Source organism: Cololabis saira, unplaced genomic scaffold (assembly GCF_033807715.1).
Source record: "Cololabis saira isolate AMF1-May2022 unplaced genomic scaffold, fColSai1.1 scf055, whole genome shotgun sequence".
NCBI lineage: Eukaryota > Metazoa > Chordata > Actinopteri > Beloniformes > Belonidae > Cololabis > Cololabis saira.
The window spans coordinates 167,501-172,500 of NW_026906219.1; the positions used below are offsets into that span (position 1 = coordinate 167,501).

The 5,000-nt window shown below is 45.4% G+C and overlaps 14 non-coding genes and 1 pseudogene across 14 annotated transcripts; all 15 read left to right on the top strand.

Annotated features, from left to right (window-relative positions):
- The first annotated feature begins 160 nt into the window (after positions 1 to 160).
- LOC133435768 (5S ribosomal RNA) lies at positions 161 to 279 on the top strand (annotated as a pseudogene).
- A 205-nt stretch (positions 280 to 484) lies between these two features.
- On the top strand, positions 485 to 603 carry LOC133435722 (5S ribosomal RNA). The gene has a single exon (XR_009779556.1). It is a non-coding gene; the product is annotated as a 5S ribosomal RNA (ribosomal RNA).
- Positions 604 to 819: 216 nt separating this feature from the next.
- On the top strand, positions 820 to 938 carry LOC133435525 (5S ribosomal RNA). The gene has a single exon (XR_009779367.1). It is a non-coding gene; the product is annotated as a 5S ribosomal RNA (ribosomal RNA).
- Positions 939 to 1,137: 199 nt separating this feature from the next.
- LOC133435552 (5S ribosomal RNA) lies at positions 1,138 to 1,256 on the top strand. Its single transcript, XR_009779392.1, has one exon. It is a non-coding gene; the product is annotated as a 5S ribosomal RNA (ribosomal RNA).
- A 222-nt stretch (positions 1,257 to 1,478) lies between these two features.
- Positions 1,479 to 1,597, top strand: LOC133435661 (5S ribosomal RNA). The gene has a single exon (XR_009779498.1). It is a non-coding gene; the product is annotated as a 5S ribosomal RNA (ribosomal RNA).
- A 199-nt stretch (positions 1,598 to 1,796) lies between these two features.
- Positions 1,797 to 1,915, top strand: LOC133435727 (5S ribosomal RNA). The gene has a single exon (XR_009779561.1). It is a non-coding gene; the product is annotated as a 5S ribosomal RNA (ribosomal RNA).
- Positions 1,916 to 2,120: 205 nt separating this feature from the next.
- On the top strand, positions 2,121 to 2,239 carry LOC133435648 (5S ribosomal RNA). The gene has a single exon (XR_009779485.1). It is a non-coding gene; the product is annotated as a 5S ribosomal RNA (ribosomal RNA).
- Positions 2,240 to 2,455: 216 nt separating this feature from the next.
- LOC133435679 (5S ribosomal RNA) lies at positions 2,456 to 2,574 on the top strand. Its single transcript, XR_009779516.1, has one exon. It is a non-coding gene; the product is annotated as a 5S ribosomal RNA (ribosomal RNA).
- A 199-nt stretch (positions 2,575 to 2,773) lies between these two features.
- LOC133435753 (5S ribosomal RNA) lies at positions 2,774 to 2,892 on the top strand. The gene has a single exon (XR_009779586.1). It is a non-coding gene; the product is annotated as a 5S ribosomal RNA (ribosomal RNA).
- Positions 2,893 to 3,114: 222 nt separating this feature from the next.
- On the top strand, positions 3,115 to 3,233 carry LOC133435458 (5S ribosomal RNA). Its single transcript, XR_009779305.1, has one exon. It is a non-coding gene; the product is annotated as a 5S ribosomal RNA (ribosomal RNA).
- Positions 3,234 to 3,449: 216 nt separating this feature from the next.
- Positions 3,450 to 3,568, top strand: LOC133435786 (5S ribosomal RNA). The gene has a single exon (XR_009779604.1). It is a non-coding gene; the product is annotated as a 5S ribosomal RNA (ribosomal RNA).
- Positions 3,569 to 3,767: 199 nt separating this feature from the next.
- Positions 3,768 to 3,886, top strand: LOC133435561 (5S ribosomal RNA). Its single transcript, XR_009779401.1, has one exon. It is a non-coding gene; the product is annotated as a 5S ribosomal RNA (ribosomal RNA).
- Positions 3,887 to 4,104: 218 nt separating this feature from the next.
- LOC133435549 (5S ribosomal RNA) lies at positions 4,105 to 4,223 on the top strand. Its single transcript, XR_009779389.1, has one exon. It is a non-coding gene; the product is annotated as a 5S ribosomal RNA (ribosomal RNA).
- A 199-nt stretch (positions 4,224 to 4,422) lies between these two features.
- On the top strand, positions 4,423 to 4,541 carry LOC133435733 (5S ribosomal RNA). The gene has a single exon (XR_009779567.1). It is a non-coding gene; the product is annotated as a 5S ribosomal RNA (ribosomal RNA).
- A 205-nt stretch (positions 4,542 to 4,746) lies between these two features.
- On the top strand, positions 4,747 to 4,865 carry LOC133435672 (5S ribosomal RNA). The gene has a single exon (XR_009779509.1). It is a non-coding gene; the product is annotated as a 5S ribosomal RNA (ribosomal RNA).
- The last annotated feature ends 135 nt before the right edge of the window (positions 4,866 to 5,000 follow it).

The following is a 5,000-nucleotide window of genomic DNA, read 5'->3' on the forward strand; positions in this document are numbered from 1 at the left end:
CACATATTTCAACGTGGTAAGAGCGACAGCTCACGTCCTAAAGTCTTTTGCACATGGTTAAGGCACTTTAACTCCAACAAATAAAACCAACAAATCAATGACTTATATTCTATGACTTATCTTCAACTCCATATCAGAGGTATTTCAAGCTGCAGCTTCTGCTTACGCCCATACCAGCCTGGATGCGCCCAATCTCGTCTGATCTCGGAAGCTAAGCACGGTCGGGCCTGGTTAGTACTTGGATGGGAGACAGCCTGGGAATACCACGTGCTGTAAGCTTTTTCAACCAGCAGAGAACGGTCTCGCTTAATCTAGCCACACATATTTCAACGTGGTAACAGCGACAGCTCACGTCCTAAAGTGTTTTGCACATGGTTAAGGCACTTTAACTCCAACAAATAAAACCAACAAATCAATGACTTATATCATATGACTTATCTTCAACTCCATATAAGAGGTATTTCAAGCTGCAGCTTCAGCTTCAGCTTACGGCCATACCAGCCTGGATGCGCCCGATCTCGCCTGATCTCGGAAGCTAAGCAGGGTCGGGCTTGGTTAGTACTTGGATGGGAGACCGCCTGGGAATACCAGGTGCTGTACGCTTCTTCAACCAGCAGAGAGCGCTCTCGCTTAATCTACCCACACATATTTCAACGTGGTAACAGCGACAGCTCACGTCCTAAAGTGTTTTGCACATGGTTAAGGCACTTTAACTCCAACAAATAAGCGCTTCTAAATTATTATCACAAACAAATCAATGACTTGTATTATATACTTATCTTCAACTCAATATAAGAAGTATTTCAAGCTGCAGCTTCAGCTTACGGCCATACCAGCCTGGATGCGCCCGATCTCGTCTGATCTCGGAAGCTAAGCAGGGTCGGGCCTGGTTAGTACTTGGATGGGAGACCGCCTGGGAATACCAGGTGTTGTAAGCTTTTTCAACCAGCAGAGAACCCTCTCGCTTAATCTAGCCACACATATTTCAACGTGGTAACAGCGACAGCTCACGTCCTAAAGTGTTTTGCACATGGTTAAGGCACTTTAACTCCAACAAATAAAACCAACAAATCAATGACTTATATTCTATGACTTATCTTCAACTCCATATAAGAGGTATTTCTAGCTGCAGCTTCTGCTTACGGCCATACCAGCCTGGATGCGCCTGATCTCGTCTGATCTCGGAAGCTAAGCAGGGTCGGGCCTGGTTAGTACTTGGATGGGAGACCGCCTGGGAATACCAGGTGCTGTAAGCATTTTCAACCAGCAGAGAGCGCTCTCGCTTAATCTACCCACACATATTTCAACGTGGTAACAGCGACAGCTCACGTCCTAAAGTGTTTTGCACATGGTTAAGGCACTTTAACTCCAACAAATAAGCGCTTCTAAATTATTATCACCAACAAATCAATGACTTGTATTATATACTTATCTTCAACTCCATTTAAGAAGTATTTCAAGCTGCAGCTTCAGCTTCAGCTTACGGCCATACCAGCCTGGATGAGCCCGATCTCGTCTGATCTCGGAAGCTAAGCAGGGTCGGGCCTGGTTAGTACTTGGATGGGAGACCGCCTGGGAATACCAGGTGTTGTAAGCTTTTTCAACCAGCAGAGAGCGCTCTCGCTTAATCTACCCACACATATTTCAACGTGGTAAGAGCGACAGCTCACGTCCTAAAGTCTTTTGCACATGGTTAAGGCACTTTAACTCCAACAAATAAAACCAACAAATCAATTACTTATATTCTATGACTTATCTTCAACTCCATATCAGAGGTATTTAAAGCTGTAGCTTTTGCTTACGCCCATACCAGCCTGGATGCGCCCGATCTCGTCTGATCTCGGAAGCTAAGCAGGGTTGGGCCTGGTTAGTACTTGGATGGGAGACAGCCTGGGAATACCAGGTGCTGTAAGCTTTTTCAACCAGCAGAGAACGGTCTCGCTTAATCTAGCCACACATATTTCAACGTGGTAACAGCGACAGCTCACGTCCTAAAGTGTTTTGCACATGGTTAAGGCACTTTAACTCCAACAAATAAAACCAACAAATCAATGACTTATATCATATGACTTATCTTCAACTCCATATAAGAGGTATTTCAAGCTGCAGCTTCAGCTTCAGCTTACGGCCATACCAGCCTGGATGCGCCCGATCTCGCCTGATCTCGGAAGCTAAGCAGGGTCGGGCTTGGTTAGTACTTGGATGGGAGACCGCCTGGGAATACCAGGTGCTGTAAGCTTTTTCAACCAGCAGAGAGCGCTCTCGCTTAATCTACCCACACATATTTCAACGTGGTAACAGCGACAGCTCACGTCCTAAAGTGTTTTGCACATGGTTAAGGCACTTTAACTCCAACAAATAAGCGCTTCTAAATTATTATCACCAACAAATCAATGACTTATATTATATACTTATCTTCAACTCCATATAAGAAGTATTTCAAGCTGCAGCTTCAGCTTACGGCCATACCAGCCTGGATGCGCCCGATCTCGTCTGATCTCGGAAGCTAAGCAGGGTCGGGCCTGGTTAGTACTTGGATGGGAGACAGCCTGGGAATACCAGGTGCTGTAAGCTTTTTCAACCAGTTGAGAACGGTCTCGCTTAATCTAGCCACACATATTTCAACGTGGTAAGAGCGACAGCTCACGTCCTAAAGTCTTTTGCACATGGTTAAGGCACTTTAACTCCAACAAATAAAACCAACAAATCAATGACTTATATTCTATGACTTATCTTCAACTCCATATCAGAGGTATTTCAAGCTGCAGCTTCTGCTTACGCCCATACCAGCCTGGATGCGCCCAATCTCGTCTGATCTCGGAAGCTAAGCAGGGTTGGGCTTGGTTAGTACTTGGATGGGAGACCGCCTGGGAATACCAGGTGCTGTACGCTTTTTCAACCAGCAGAGAGCGCTCTCGCTTAATCTACCCACACATATTTCAACGTGGTAACAGCGACAGCTCACGTCCTAAAGTGTTTTGCACATGGTTAAGGCACTTTAACTCCAACAAATAAGCGCTTCTAAATTATTATCACAAACAAATCAATGACTTGTATTATATACTTATCTTCAACTCCATATAAGAAGTATTTCAAGCTGCAGCTTCAGCTTCAGCTTACGGCCATACCAGCCTGGATGCGCCCGATCTCGTCTGATCTCGGAAGCTAAGCAGGGTCGGGCCTGGTTAGTACTTGGATGGGAGACCGCCTGGGAATACCAGGTGCTGTAAGCTTTTTCAACCAGCAGAGAGCGCTCTCGCTTAATCTACCCACACATATTTCAACGTGGTAACAGCGACAGCTCACGTCCTAAAGTGTTTTGCACATGGTTAAGGCACTTTAACTCCAACAAATAAGCGCTTCTAAATTATTATCACCAACAAATCAATGACTTGTATTATATACTTATCTTCAACTCCATATAAGAAGTATTTCAAGCTGCAGCTTCAGCTTACGGCCATACCAGCCTGGATGCGCCCGATCTCATCTGATCTCGGAAGCTAAGCAGGGTCGGGCCTGGTTAGTACTTGGATGGGAGACCGCCTGGGAATACCAGGTGCTGTAAGCTTTTTCAACCAGCAGAGAACGGTCTCGCTTAATCTAGCCACACATATTTCAACGTGGTAACAGCGACAGCTCACGTCCTAAAGTGTTTTGCACATGGTTAAGGCACTTTAACTCCAACAAATAAAACCAACAAATCAATGACTTATATTCTATGACTTATCTTCAACTCCATATAAGAGGTATTTCTAGCTGCAGCTTCTACTTACGGCCATACCAGCCTGGATGCGCCCGATCTCGTCTGATCTCGGAAGCTAAGCAGGGTCGGGCCTGGTTAGTACTTGGATGGGAGACCGCCTGGGAATACCAGGTGCTGTAAGCATTTTCAACCAGCAGAGAGCGCTCTCGCTTAATCTACCCACACATATTTCAACGTGGTAACAGCGACAGCTGACGTCCTAAAGTGTTTTTTGCACATGGTTAAGGCACTTTAACTCCAACAAATAAGCGCTTCTAAATTATTATCACCAATAAATCAATGACTTGTATTATATACTTATCTTCAACTCCATTTAAGAAGTATTTCAAGCTGCAGCTTCAGCTTACGGCCATACCAGCCTGGATGCGCCCGATCTCGTCTGATCTCGGAAGCTAAGCAGGGTCGGGCCTGGTTAGTACTTGGATGGGAGACCGCCTGGGAATACCGGGTGTTGTAAGCTTTTTCAACCAGCAGAGAGCGCTCTCGCTTAATCTACCCACACATATTTCAACGTGGTAAGAGCGACAGCTCACGTCCTAAAGTCTTTTGCACATGGTTAAGGCACTTTAACTCCAACAAATAAAACCAACAAATCAATGACTTATATTCTATGACTTATCTTCAACTCCATATCAGAGGTATTTCAAGCTGCAGCTTCTGCTTACGCCCATACCAGCCTGGATGCGCCCGATCTCGTCTGATCTCGGAAGCTAAGCAGGGTCGGGCCTGGTTAGTACTTGGATGGGAGACAGCCTGGGAATACCAGGTGCTGTAAGCTTTTTCAACGAGCAGAGAACGGTCTCGCTTAATCTAGCCACACATATTTCAACGTGGTAACAGCGACAGCTCACGTCCTAAAGTGCTTTGCACATGGTTAAGGCACTTTAACTCCAACAAATAAAACCAACAAATCAATGACTTATATCATATGACTTATCTTCAACTCCATATAAGAGGTATTTCAAGCTGCAGCTTCATCTTCAGCTTACGGCCATACCAGCCTGGATGCGCCCGATCTCGTCTGATATCGGAAGCTAAGCAGGGTCGGGCTTGGTTAGTACTTGGATGGGAGACCGCCTGGGAATACCAGGTGCTGTAAGCTTTTTCAACCAGCAGAGAGCGCTCTCGCTTAATCTACCCACACATATTTCAACGTGGTAACAGCGACAGCTCACGTCCTAAAGTGTTATGCACATGGTTAAGGCACTTTAACTCCAACAAATAAAACCAACAAATC